At 41.5% G+C, this 14,839-nt stretch overlaps 1 protein-coding gene across 5 annotated transcripts in view; it reads left to right on the forward strand.

Moving 5' to 3' along the window:
- Nucleotides 1-14,839, forward strand: part of CHL1 (cell adhesion molecule L1 like) — a 297,367-nt gene that overhangs the window by 66,116 nt on the left and 216,412 nt on the right. For all 5 annotated transcript variants that reach the window (XM_048490908.1, XM_048490907.1, XM_048490904.1 and 2 more), the window contains exon 2: nt 8,872-8,951. The gene's annotated coding sequence lies outside the window, so the exon portion shown is untranslated. The remainder of the gene's footprint in view (nt 1-8,871; nt 8,952-14,839) is intronic.

The raw sequence follows: 14,839 nt of genomic DNA on the forward strand, positions 1-14,839 counted from the left end.
TTTTCTTTGTTTGTCTTGGTTGAGGCAACAACAGTTCTCCAAGAAAATGCTTAAGATCATTTTAACCACAGACATAAGTAACTGCATTTCTGTAGAAAACCTGGGCAGGAGGCAAGAAAAAGTCTATGCCAGTAACTCAAAAATTAGTTTTCAAAAGTAGAGGTTGTACCTAATTGGTATTCCAAACGCAATCTGGTTTCCCTCAATGTGCTAGTAAAATAAGAAGCTCATTTTTTTTTCAATGTTAAAACATTCTAGATGTAATTATTAAAGGTTGCATTCTCATAATATTTAAAGGTCTTGACAGTGGTGTGGCAGCTATGTAATTATCATTTGCATTTGTAATGTGAAAGTGTGATGCCAGTTTCTGAAGGCACCTTGTTTGATTGCTGTATGCTTCTTTTCAGCAATTCATTTTGTTCATTCATTTATATGGTGAGTCTGGAGACCTAATCATGTCTTGTCTTTTGTGCTTGCATGCGGTATAGAATTTTTCTTTTAAAAAACCCAATGCACTCAAGTGCTTAATATTTCAAGGACATAAACCTTTTCAAGGGACTACAGCCCCCTCCCCAAGTTTATTTCACATCCAGCTGCTGATGCTTCCAGTTAAAATTTACCAAGTTACTGAAGTCTCAGCATCCTAAGGAAATTACACTCAATTCCTAAAAGACAGCTCATAGTTATGGTCAAGTAGATTGCATGCTTATACTTTTCTCTACCATGGAGCAGATAGCGCTGCCATTTTTGACAGAATCAAAACTTTCTGATTAAAAAGAACATAGGAATGAACATGTAGAAATACAGTGGTGAGGTCCATGAAGGAGATTTCATACATCACTTTTCCTTTATACAGATTGTATAATCTCTTTGTAGACTGTGTGTGTGTATAAAGTGTGGTCAAGTTGAGCAGATATGGCAACCCAGTAGAGTTTTTAAGGCAAGAGACTAACAGAGGTTATTTGCTATTGCCTGTCTCTGCATAGTGACTCTGGACTTCCTTGGTGGTCTCCCATCCAAGTACCAATCAGGGCTGACCCTTCTTAGTATCTGATATCTAATGAGATCAGATTAGCTTGGGCTGTCCAGGTCACGGCCTTTGCAGATCACATGTGCAGACATGTATCTGGTTCAGAACAGGGACCGTTAAACCTTCCTGGACATACTTCTACGGATCTGAACAGACATGTATCTGGTTCAGAATGTTGATGGGCCTACACGATAACCAATGAGTGCATGGGAGTGATGGAGATCATGCCGAAGTGCTGATTTATGAATTGGTGCCCTTGTTTTGAAGTTTTGTGTGCAATTGTTGTAATATGTAAAACCTTGGTGGCCCAAATAAGAAAAGATTCTACAGAAAATGCCTTACATGTATGACTTATCCTAGTCCAACCATTGCATTGCAAGTGATCTCAGTATGAATTCCCCCCTTTTTTTCAACTATCCACCTTTTCTGGATGTGATTTAGTTGCCTCTTACAACATGACGACCGTAGACCATTTGGTGAGTAATTTGGTCAGCATAAAGACACCATTTTTGGATGGCCTTCCCATGGCAATCACTGTGAACCACCACTGGTAGTCCCAGAAGGAAGTAAAAGAAATCTTAGTTTAGATGGCAGCAGGAATTCTCTCTCTAGTTTGCATATAGGTAAAAGTAAAGGTCATTTTACTGCAAGAACTAGGTCATTTCTGACCCGTGGAATGACATCAGATCATGACACTTACTAGGCAGACTTTGTTTATGGGGTGGTTTGCCATTGCCTTCCCCAAATATCTATAGTTTGCCCCCTGTAAGCTGGGTACTCATTTTACTGACTTTGGGAAGATGGAAGGCTGAAACAACCTTGAGTTGGCTATTCTTAGCCAATCGAAAAGTTGTGTTTGCAATCAAACTTACAACTCTACCCTCTCCTCCACCAATCCCAACCCTACCCTTTCAACCCTCCTCCACCCCAAGCCACACTTTTCAACCCTCTCCTCACCCCAAGCCTCATCTGTCCAACCTCCTGCACCCCAGCCCACACCTTCCTGACCTCTCCCACCCCCAGGACACAGACCCAGGACCAGGTAGGTAGCGAGTGTCACAGCTGGAGTGGGGGGACATTAATGCCCCAGCAAAGTCCATCAGCGGGGGAAATGCTTCCTCCCCACCCTTTGCTAGGGCCCCTTGCATCTCCCCCACAAAGCGCAGACACACCTCACATGTGGCTGCCATTGCAGGAGGGGAGGCCCGGCAGAGAAGCCGTCTGTTCGGCATCGGTTCGAAGAGGTGACGTTGCAGCCCTTCATGCGCGTGTACGCCCATTCTGGCACATGCACAGTCAGGTGCCAGGAAGTCATCTTGCCCAGAGAAGGGCAAGATTGACATGAATGGGGGTTGGCGTGCTCTCGCGAGGCATGAGAGCACGCCGTTGGTATGGGGGCTGGGCTAGGGCTTATTTAAAGCCCTACCTTGTGGACCGGTCCCATTCGGAGCTTTGCTGCTAGTGTAACAATAACAAAAAACACAGCAAGGTTAAAAACAGTTTTAAAATTTGTCAAGACCACAGCATAACATAGATTGCAACATGTTAAACATCTCAATGAGAGTTCAGTACAAATCTTCTGGGCTGCCAATGCATACAGAGACATCATATAAGTGACATACTGATCCTCTTCAGATAAGAGATAAGTGATTTTTATTGCCACTAAATGGAGGGCTAGCTCAACTGAGATTACTGCAGTGAACATGGCCCTGGGAATGGAATAAAGATCATAGACAGGACATAATGAGGATGGTCATCCAGTTCCAAAGTTCCACAGATACATATATAGTTTGCATATTTTGCTGTGGGTTGACTCCCGTTGCATAATTTTGCATCTAATGAATTCCCCATCTTGTTTATTGTATTGTATTGACTCAATCTGTGTAATCTACCATGAGCTCCAGCGAGAAAGGTGGACTATAAATAATGCAAATACACACACACATACGTACATAAAATTAGTCATGTTAAAACACTTAATGTGCCATTGAAAGTATGTCAGATGCTTCTGCATCCTCAGGAATGACTATCATTTAGTGATGTTGATTATTTTGTGTAAAATCTTCATATAACACAATTCTTAGAAAGCATTTTGAATTAATAAAACTTTCTCTTTTATCATTCATTTCAAAAGATAAATATTTCATTTGGTTTTCGGCCCTAGGTTCCCCCCTGGAAAAGTGGTAGAATGCTCCAGAGATGTGTGGATCTTTTGCCCCTTGATATTTTCCAGGTTTGTTTTCTGGACCATCACATCTCTACCACCAGTCCCCTTGGGTAGAGTGCATTTGCTCTGTTCCTCACATGCGGGACTTGTTCCTCCCCTGTCTTATTTATCTTTCTAAGCATACTCCAGTTCAGAAGAAACATAGCCTCTACCTCATGCCAAAATTAATAAAACTTTCATATTTCCAGTTGCTGACTCCTCTGGACCCTTTGACCCCTTGGAAAACTGAATATGGGAAGAGGCTGCTTTAAAAGCAAATGTGATTGCGAAAACAGGGCACTAAAGGCAAGACAACCAATTAATAATACAGTCCCACACTTAAAGACTTCATAGAATAAGCAGTGTAAATCTCCCTGTTTATGTTTAATCTTTGTAAGTCTCTGAGACAATTGAGTGTGGATTCTTGGCAAGCATTACCGTCGAGGGCATAGCCTGACCAACAGATACAAAATATAAGCTATTTCATCCCATCCTTCAGACAACAGAACAGCAGGGACACATTACAGCTAAGTGATAAAGACAGTGGATGCCATGAAGGAATTCATTGTTTCAGGAAAGTTGCCCTTTACAGTAACAGACTAAAAGTAGACACTGGTGTGTGTTTGGGGGGAATGGGGAGTGTTCTGTGCAGCTGCAAAAACCCTTCAGCCCTGAATTGACCATATGGCTTCTTCCAGAGACAATAAACAATAAAGAAATGAGAGGAAAATTCCTCTCCCCCACAGCAGAACATAACAAGTGCATCACAGGGAACTCCCAGCATCATCTGCTTTGGCCCTCTGTGAAACAGTCAATGGGTGCCCTTGACTGCATTATGCAGGTAGACTCCACTGGCATACAACAGCATTTTCCTCAGAAAGGGAAAACAGCAGCTCTTTTGTGCTTCTCTAGCTGAGTGGTTCAGATAGCCAGGGAGCGCTGTTGCCGAATTCAAAAGGACTGTACTTTTTGCATGAATGTGACTGCTTTCTCTTATGTTATTATGAAAGCAATCTCCTGTTCTTGGGAGAATTTCAATAATGCCCTTCAGAGAGGTTCAGCTTTTTACAGGACAACTGCATTCATTTTACCTCAGTGTTTTCCAAAACACTTATGAGTGGCAGGTTTGCAAACTTAAACACTCATGTATGTATAGCAGAAAGCCATGGTCTAATAAGAGCTCCAAGATATGCCCATCTGACATTTAAGGTCAAGTGTGTGTCATTCACTGTTTATAAACTAGCTAAAAAAAATAATAGGTCACAGAAAATCTCAAGTTGCTCTCATTGGTATTCAAAATCACCTGTTTCTGGTAACGTCATGAAGAAGGGGTGGCATATTTTTCCCCTGTTCCCTTCTTTATGTTTCAGTGAAATGGAATGCTTAAGATAGATTTTATATTCTAACTCTGACAGGGCAGTCATGGACAGTCATACTGTGTGTATTGAGCAATATTGTGCGTATTAAACAAGGTGCAGAACATCTGGTTTTGTTTAAAAAAGAAGATGGTATAAGTGGCCCTAATACTTTGCATGAGGTCAAATTTGGGGGGCCCTCAGGTTCCTGGTAGATTAGATAGGGGACCAGCATTTACTAGCTTTGTGGGAAGGGAGAAAGTCTGATTCCAGATGAATCAGAGTCTGAGATGTCAATTAGAGGAGCCCATGATAGGCAAGAGTATATACAGAGGGGGAAAAATGTTTGTTGGAGGTCCTTTTTGGCCTTTCTTTGCTCTGGAACTTGCGTCAGAATGACTTACAACAATTTTAAAGAATGAATGTCTTCTTGGGTAAACCAGGTCTGGGCCTGCACAAGAAGAAAACACTAAGGTATTCTCATTGACTTGTTAATAGCAGTGGACTTTTATCCATTTGGAGAACAGAATAATAGTTTTTAAAGGCTGACTCTCACATGCTTATATATTGCTCAGGTTCTCTTTTCTTGGTAATCTGATCATTGTTCAAATAGCAGTGAATCTGGCTCTTTTAAGAACTAGGAATGAACAAAAGTGATTTTCCATATTCTTGGATAATGGATAGAAAGAACAAAATTCATACTAAAGGAATACATTGTTATCAGATGCCAGTTAATGAAGGTATGATAATAAAGGCAGGTGAAATGCTTGCATATAATGAAGGTATGATAATAAAGGCAGGTGAAATGCTTGCATAAAGCCTGGCATATTGTACTGTAGCAACCGCAAAAAATCACATCCTTAGAGAAAAGCTTGTCTGTGTGAACAGGTCCTTCGATATTGACAAATAAAAACCATTTAAGATATTAGCCTTCAGTGTGACATACCACAGTGTTCAGCTTGGAGATATCAAAGGTTGAGGGAGGAAGCTTCTCCCTGGGGAAATAGCAACTTTATCTAGCCTGAGACCAGATAAAAGATTATTGAGGAGTGATGGGAAAGGAACTAAGCTAACTGTATTTCCAATTTATCACTCTCCTCATCCACCAGCAACCATGTCGCACTTTGTACCTTATTTGTGATTTGTGTGGTGGGGAAATATATAGTATGTTATTGTTTTAATGTTTATAGTCACAGTCTGGGATTATGTGTATTTGTTTTAACTCTGATTTTACTGATTTATTTTATGCTAGAATCTGCTCTGAACCCATAAGGGGAAGGGAAGCTTACAAATTATATATATATAATTTTACAGCGCCCTTTTACAGCGCCCTAGGGACGGCAAAAACGCCGTCCCTAGGGAGCTGTTCGCATGGGGGGTGCAGCTGCATTGCAGCCATGCTGCCCTCGCTCTCCCCCAGCGGTGCGAAGCCACCATTTTCCCACCTCGCTCCCCGAGCAAGGTTTTTGGAAGACAGGGGTTTCCAGCTGCTGCTGTGCGAATGGCAGTGACTGGAAGGCGCCATCCCCCCCTTTCCCGATCGACGTACCTTCTCTGCGACCTTCTGGCACATCGCCTGGGCCAGGGGACACCTCCCCTGCCCTGCAACACCAGAGCGGTCACGCAGGGCAGGGGGGAGTGTCCCCTGGCCTGGGCGATGCACCGGAAGGTCACAGGGAAGATACGTCAATCGGGCGATGGCGCAGCGCTGCGCCGTCTTCCCTGCCTTTACCGGGACCATTCATGTGAACAGACCCGGGGGGGTGTCAGCGTTGTATACGCCGATGTACCCCCCAGCCTGGCCATGCGGAAGTGGCCTGTGTGGGTGGGTGGGTGGGTGGGTGGGTGGGTGTGTGTGTGGGAAGAGAGAGAGTCTCCTGTGTTTTCTTTTCTGTGCACAATTGTGGAGTGAATATTCACTTATTTTTCTAATGAGGCCAGAGGATGTGCAGATGTTGACAAAATAATTTATTTATTTGGAAACTTCATAGGCCACCTTTTCAAAGATCTGCTCGAGGTGGCCAACAAAGAAAAAAGGTATCAACTGATAAAATTGTAACAATGACAATATAGGAAAAAAGGATGACAAAAGCACTGTAGCTCACTCTAATGCACCATCGACTTTACATACAAAAGACTTCAGGTTCAATCCCTTGTATTTTCACTTCAAAGTATTTGGTAGATGATGATGTGAAAGACCTTCTGTCTCAGACCCTGAAGGGTCATTGCCCATCAGACTAGATAACACTGATAGACCATGGGTCAGACTCACTATAGAAAATTTTTTGTCCCACTTTGGCTTAAAGCTTGGAACCACATAGCAACCAAACATCCCTTCTCTTTTCCTGTGTATTAGACTGTGCTGAGAGCATCTAGTGATCAATATATTTTCCCTATCCTGACAGGAGTTCAAGTGATGGTGTCCAATACTGAGGAAGTTCCCTTCCCAAGCCCTTTTGGTAGTCAACCCCATAGTCTGCTTTAGTTACATCTACCCATTGGTGCTTACAGATATTGATCCGATGGCCTCCAAAGCAGCCATTTTTTCCAGGGAACTAATGTCTGGAGTTCACTTGTAATTCCAAGAGATCCCCAGACTCCACCTGGAAGCTAATTAGGTTGTTGCACACAGTGGATAATATGTGTGGTCAGAGGTTGCATCCTCTCCCACACAAATAAACAACAAAGTAATTAAAAGGCATAAAACAATAATGAATTGAGGAAGAAGCAGTCTGAAGCATAAAAAATCAACTAACAACAGATAAAGATTATAGTTTGCCACAGTAGGTTAAGAAGAGCCAATTAGAATGTAAGTAAGGAGATCCAAATCTCTTTTAAAGGCCCAGATGACAGAAGGTGTTTAATTCATTGATGAATTCTAATTCAGCACTATTGCATTGTATATTCTCTTTGATTTTTGTTTGTTTGTACAACATTGATTTTCAGATCCGTAGAAGTATGTCCAGGAAGGTTTAACAGTCCCTGTATGGATTTATGAATGTTGCAGGGTTTTTATGTCAGATTTGTGATCATTGATTCTCTCACCATAGAGACATCCTGTCAGAATCTCACTAAAACTAGGCCTATTTAACAACCACCTCTAAGTCATACAGCATAGAGCAAGCCGGGAAAGGTTCCATCCTCAGCCAGTTGCACAGAAACCTTTGCAATCACCATGCAGAATCACGAGTTCTGACTGATTCTTATAAAACAATCAGTTCTGGTCGCCACATCTCAAAAAGGATATCGAAGAGATAGAAAAAGTGCAGAGAAGGGCAACAAGGATGATTGGGGGACTGGAGCACCTCCCTTATGAGGAGAGGCTGCAGCGTTTGGGACTCTTTAGTTTGGAGAGGAGACGTCTGAGGGGGGATATGATTGAAGTCTATAAAATTATGCATGGGGTAGAAAATGTTGACAGAGAGAAATTTTTCTCTTTCTCACAATACTAGAACCAGGGGGCATACATTGAAAATGCTGGGGGTGTGGGGGAGAGAATTAGGACTAATAAAAGGAAACATTTCTTCATGCAATGCATGATTGGTGTTTGGAATATGCTGCCACAGGAGGTGGTGATGGCCACTAACTTGGATAGCTTTAAAAGGGGCTTGGGCAGATTTATGGAGGAGAAGTCGATCTATGGCTACCAGTCTTGATCCTCCTTGATCTGAGATTGAAAATACCTTAGCAGACCAGGTGCTTGGGAGCAGCAGCAGTAGGCCATTGCTTTCACATCCTGTGTGTGAGTTCCCAAAGGCATCTGGTGGGCCACTGCAAGTAGCAGAGTGCTGGACTAGATGTACTCTGGTCTGTTCCAGAAGGCTCTTTCTTATGTTCTTAGATAATCCCTCTCAATGTTATGAAAGGGTGATGGGTGCTTTTCCAGAACATGGCTGGCAATGAGTACCACACAGACTTTAAACAGCCTGTACAAGGCAGTCTCCATAGCCCCATTTTTGTCTTCTTTTGTTTTAAAATGTGCTATGAGCCAATGTTGCTTTACATTCTGAAGTTGAGAACAGCAATTTCTATGATCTCAGTTTCTGAAATGCAATGAAATAGTTTTTACTCAGACAGAACAGTGATGATCAAAAGGGGAGGGCAGCCTATTGAATCTAAGTAACAACAATAAGGGGGCAAACTCATCAATAGGGAAGGCAAAGAAAATGAAAAAGATGATTTACAGGAACAGTCATTATTAGCTACATACAAAGATTGATAGTTAGGTTGTGAGCCATTGTTATGTAGCCATTGTCTCATTTATTGTTTATATATTTCAGATTCTCTGTGAATTAAGCAGAATGAATCAGATTTGAAAATTCATTGAAGACACGGTTGGACAAAGGAGGTGAACTTACTGGTAAGAACATTTATTCCTTTTTGATCTTTTTAAAAAAATGTCTCTCTGTGTGTATTTTTTTCTATCTAAAACTATCCAGTTGATCCAAACTCAAATCTACAGAGGAACTAACATTGTGCTTTGTTTTATGCTAGTAGTGTCCATTAACAAAATGCATGGACAAGTGGTGGTTTGACTATAGATGACTTAGTTCCAAACTACACATTACATCGACCACATTACTACAGGGACTTGCTGATATATGACAGCCACACCTTCCCCACTGGAACAACTTAGAAGCACCACAGGGCTTGAACAGGGACCATGACATGCCTTCCCTTTTTGCCCTACATGACCTCAGATAGTCTCAGGGAATGTTATTTGACCTGTCAGAGTGGCCCCATTTTCACTGAATGCTTGCACATATAGCCCCACAAAGGAGAAAATAACAACCTTGGATCTATTTTAGTTCAGACAACAGCAGAGGGAGAATGCAAGAATACCTTCCTCCACACACACGTCGCAAATTGGAATGGGCCCCTGCAACACTTCTAAATTGAATTCCAAACTGTAAGACTTTATGGTGATCATATGGAAGGTGAAATGTCTAATTTGGTCCTAAAGTAACACTTCTTCCAGAACTCTAGACTAGGAAACATATCCTTTTAGCAAAGAAAGAATGTACACTTCCAGGGCTGCTGTGAGCCACCATTGACCCTCCCCAGAAAAAAATATTCTGCATGGACCCCTTCCATACCAATTAGATTACCCATATATAATATAAAAGCTTGTTTCATTACTTGCTTGGCTTCATGAGACTCCAAAAAAAACAAAAACCTAGAGCTAATGGAATTTCATTCTTCAAGTCCCTTTATCTTGGCAAGGCAATATAAAAATGTACTGAGTAACAGAAGATAGAAACATGATAGATTACTGATAATCCATCCATATAGATTTATTATTTATCATTGATAGAAAGGTCTCCTCACTGCATATATTCCACTGAAGCTGATATACTTCCAGGCCATTTTTATCTATAGGGCATTCCATGGTAGATATGGGATTTCACACAATTATCTTATTTTGAACAAGTTTCTGTCCTTTCTGTCCTTTCCTAATGTTTCGCCTGCATCTGTGGCTGGCATCTTCAGAGGTGTATCACAGAGAAAAGTCACAGAGAAAAGTCACAGGTGTATCACAGAGAAAAGTGTGTGAAACAGACTTTTCTCTGTGATACACCTCTGAAGATGCCAGCCACAGATGCACGCAAAATGTTAGGAAAAAAATCCACCAGGCCATGGCCACACAGCCTGGAAAACCCACCAGAACCAGTTGAATCCGGCTGTGAAAGCCTTCAACAATACATTTAGCATAGTTAGTTAAAGAACTGGTTGGAGAACTATACCCAAAGATTAATTGCCAGTGGCATGTCATCTGATTGTAGGGGATGGCCAGTGGGGTATCACAGGTTTGGTCCTGGCCCTGGTACTTTTCAATACCTTTATAAATGGTCTGGATGAGGGGTTGGAGGAACTACTCATTAAATTTGCAGATTATACCAAATTGGGAAGAGTAGCAAATACCTCAAAAGATAATGACAAAATTCAATGAGATCTGAACACACTGGAAAAATGGGCAGATGTGAACAAGATGAAATTCCACAAGGAAAAGGGCAGAATTGTTACATAAAAAGTGTAAAAGGGGATTAAAAATGAGATGCGTGCCCACCATGAATGAGCTAGCAGCATGTGAAAGAAAATGTAGGGTATGGGTGAACTGTAAGCTGAATATAAGCAGTCAGAGTGATGCAGTGGCAAAGCAGGCTAATGAAGACTTGGGGCATATCAACTGGGTTGTAACAGCCATTATCATAAGATGTCATAGTCCCACTGAATATCACATTGGCTAGAGTGCACCTGGAGTACTGTATGAGGTTCTGGAGGCATCAGTTTAAAAAGGATGTGGACCGAATTGAGTGGGTGCAGAGGAGAATGACAAAGATGATCAGGAGTCTGGAGACCAAGCCCTATGAGGAGAGGCTGAAGGATCTGGGAATGTTTAGTCTGGAACAAAGGAGATTGAAAGGGGACATGATTGCTCTCTTTTATTATTTGCAAGGTTGTTTCTTAGAGGAGGGCAGGGAGCTGTTCCAGTTGGCAGCAGAGAATAAAACTTCAAATAATGGGCATATATTAAGGGCATTAGGATTTATTTATTTTTTACAGTGAGCATAGTTCAGCAGTGGAAACAGCTGCCTAGAGAGTTCATGAGATCCCCCTCCCCAGCAGTCTTCAAACAGTGGCTGGAGGAATACTTGTCATGGATGCTCTAGGCCCATGGTGGCGAACCTCCGGCACTCCAGATGTTATGGGCTACAATTCCCATCAGCCCCTGCCAGCATGGCCAATTGGCTGATGGGAATTGTAGTCCATAACATCTGGAGTGCCAAAGGTTCACCACCACTGCTCTAGGCTGATCCTGCATTGAATGAGGGGTGGGGTGGATTAGATGGTCTATCATTCAACGATCTAACACAAACTTCACTATTATTTGAAAGCTATCTCCATGAAGAAGGAAAATACATAAGTCTTCTACAAACTGTCTGAAAATGTGAGAGAAGTTCAGTAATTACTCTCAGTGTACAGCATTATATACTACTTGAATCTAGTGTACATTATTAGAGTATTCTGGCTGAATTCGGTGGGATCAGTCGTGAACCATATGTGAGCCATGTAGTGTGCTAGTGAAGCACTTGCTATGTTGAAACTCTGCCAGATGAAGAGAACTGTGAAATCTGCTTTACTACTTTGGCTCTGCTTCTGGTGCTTCAATAGAATGTCTATTACAGAAAGTATTTGTACTTTAAGAAAAAAACAGTGGTAATAGATGTGGGGGAAAAAACTGATGGACACTTGAATTATGCTCAGCATTTGAGAAGACTTGGCTAGGAAGCAGTGGACTTCAGATTTTTCATAAAATGCCTCATTTCATGTTAAAGGGCCATTGAATACAAAGCCTTTGTCCGAGTGATGACATTGACAAAATCCACTGACAAAATGGATATTTAATGAAAGTCAAGGGCTGACACCACAAAATTATTTATTTGCAATTAATGCCTTTCCTGCACAGTTCCCCCCAACGATGTCTCTTTCTGTCTGGCAATTTTACAGTAGAATGCCAAATTACAAGAAGTTCTGATCATTGTTACGAAATCTATTAAATACTTAACTTGCATTCATGAATACAGAGTAATATTCCAAACTATGACACTTAGTTCCAATATGAAACTCTTAGTTCCAATATGAAACACAGAGGCATCACTGTGTCATGTCTGTTTCCTTTTGATGAGAGCCACATTGCTAAATCCTTGGATTTCATGTGGATTATTTATGCTGTAACTTGTTTTTAAGATGTCATTTATTGGGCTTTCTTTTATTCTACATGGCAACCATTATCAACAGGGAAGGATTAAAGCCAAAAAAAAAGGACATCCTGATTTAGGTGCCCAAAGTTTTACTGTGTCAGTTTTAACAAACTGCAGAATTCATTACGCAAAATGTTTAGATAAGACAGTCGATCTCAAAATTTATGTTGCCAGAGAGACATGTATTGGATTAAACTCAACAAATTGACAATATACAAAATCTACACTGGTGAGAGCTTTTTAGGAATGCTCTATGACCTGCCAATTTGTCTCACATCCTACACACAAGTCACAGAGAAGTTGGTTTTTGATGATCAGTTTGACTACTGATTGACTTGTTTGGCAGGTTGCTTCAAGGTGTTCCTTCGTAAAGATGCAGCACAGCCCAATCCAGTTTTGCTGCCCAACCCCCTCGGCAACCCTTGCTGTGAAACTCTGCAGGCAATTGTTCCAATAGGCAATTAAATGAGTCACAAATCATATAAACCAGTCATAAAGAAATGCTGCTGTAATAGAATTCTATCCTTTGGGGGGTCTGTCTACTTACTCCCTAGGGATGCTGAAGACTGCTGATTGGGTTGCATAGGCAGTGTCTCTATGCATGCACGGTTTTGCAGATACCTGATGCAAAGTTGTCTGGCAGTCATATACAGCTATTTGGCATAAACTGGGTGATTGGTGTGTGTCTGGCTGACACATTCTTATATGATAAGTTCCACTGTTCAACCTGTTTGGGGCAAGATTTGTTTTTCCCCATTTGCATCTTCCTCCAGCAACTTTCTATCAATGCCCCCCCCGCCCACTCCCAATAGTGAGGCTTGCAGAAACTTGCTGAGAAAACATTTTTACAGTAAAATGAGGTGCAATGAGTAGGGAACCAATGAGAGAGAGAAAAGTATGACTTGATTCTTCTGCCTCTTACACTAGTAGAAAGCATGCTTAGTCAAGGCTCCTCCAGGAGGAAGGGGGTCAATTCTCCCAATTTCCCAATCCTCGCTGCAGCACCCTCTCTTCTGGGCATTGTGGGATTGTATCTACGAGGGCCCCCCAATCTGCAACATCAGTTGGGGGGGGCGGGGGTTATAACAAGCTATTGTGGGTCAGGGAAGGTGAGGGAGATCTTCCACTAACTGCTTTGCTGGCAGTTTGTAGGACTCAACCTATTATTTGGTGAGTCCAAAGTGTTTGCTCACAAAAGAGGGTGGTCATTAAGTTTCTCTGAAATGTAATTCTATGAGCTTGTGTCCTTTGAAGCAATCCACACTATAGACAGGAGACACCTCTCCCCATCTCTCTGTCAAGTGGGAATGGATCAATCAATTTTTCTCAGCTCAGAGATGCAAGAGAATAAGCAGTGTTCACTAGTGCATACACATTTGATTAGTCTGTGTTTTGAGGGGGCAGCTGTATGCTTATGGAGTGGCATGCCCAAAGAACCATTGTTATTGCTTTTTAGAGGGAAGTACGTATATTCAAGGGAGCTTTCTACTGAGGTATACAAGTTTCTATTTTATTTGAATTGAGGGTCAGCATAGTATAGTGGTTAGAGCATAGGCCCACGCTTTGGAAGACCCTGATTCAAAACCTCTCTGTCACTGAAGCTTACTGGGTGATCTTGGGCCATTCATTAACTCTGAACCTAATATATATTACACAGTTTTATTGTGAGGGGAAAGAGTATGAGGGAAATTATCCTGTAATCTGATTTGGGTCTCCACTGAGGAGGAAAAAAAAGAGTCTCAAAGCCTAAATAATCAGAATGATGGTGTTGGGTAGGTAGGTATATTTGTGATGACCCTGGCTGGACTTCTTTTAATATTATTCCTTTTAATAACATCATTGTACTTAGCTCTTCCTGCCAGTTCTGGCAATATATAGTTTGCCTTTTTGAAATTATTTTGGAGGAACTATATTTGAAAATACACAGGTACGCATATAAAAATCTTAGCCGCTCAGAGGACTCCCAATGAAAGCATTGGGACAGCAGAGGACAGATCTACTACCCATTGAAAAGTATTGCCCAGCAACACAGGTCTCTTAAGGGACCCATGATCTACCTGACCAGAACACAAACCCATTGTCCATTCATTCTTAGGAAGGTTTTTCTTCATATGAAGACATGCTATAAAATCACAGAGCTCATAGTAAAATTCATACCCTTGTCTGAAAAACTCTTTTTTCAGAGTACACTTTTTCTGGAATTACATGCATTGCTATTTACTCTGAAATGAATGGTCAGAAATCTTTCTTCATATTTAGAAGTTGATGTCCTTGATTTTTTTTTAAAGGCCCCTCCTTTCCTCCCAGCAAATATTTGCCATTAGTGTTTTAAGCAATAAGAGAGTCATTTTGTGTGCCTTGGAATGCCAAAGACATTTTAATGCTGGAATTGTGAGGAATGTGAGCCTGCTTCAGAAAAGCCATTCAATTTGGTGAAGCAGCAATAGAACAGCTCATTAAAAAAATTAGCTGATCTTGGATAAGC

Source organism: Sphaerodactylus townsendi, linkage group LG03, assembly GCF_021028975.2.
Source record: "Sphaerodactylus townsendi isolate TG3544 linkage group LG03, MPM_Stown_v2.3, whole genome shotgun sequence".
NCBI classification, from domain to species: domain Eukaryota; kingdom Metazoa; phylum Chordata; class Lepidosauria; order Squamata; family Sphaerodactylidae; genus Sphaerodactylus; species Sphaerodactylus townsendi.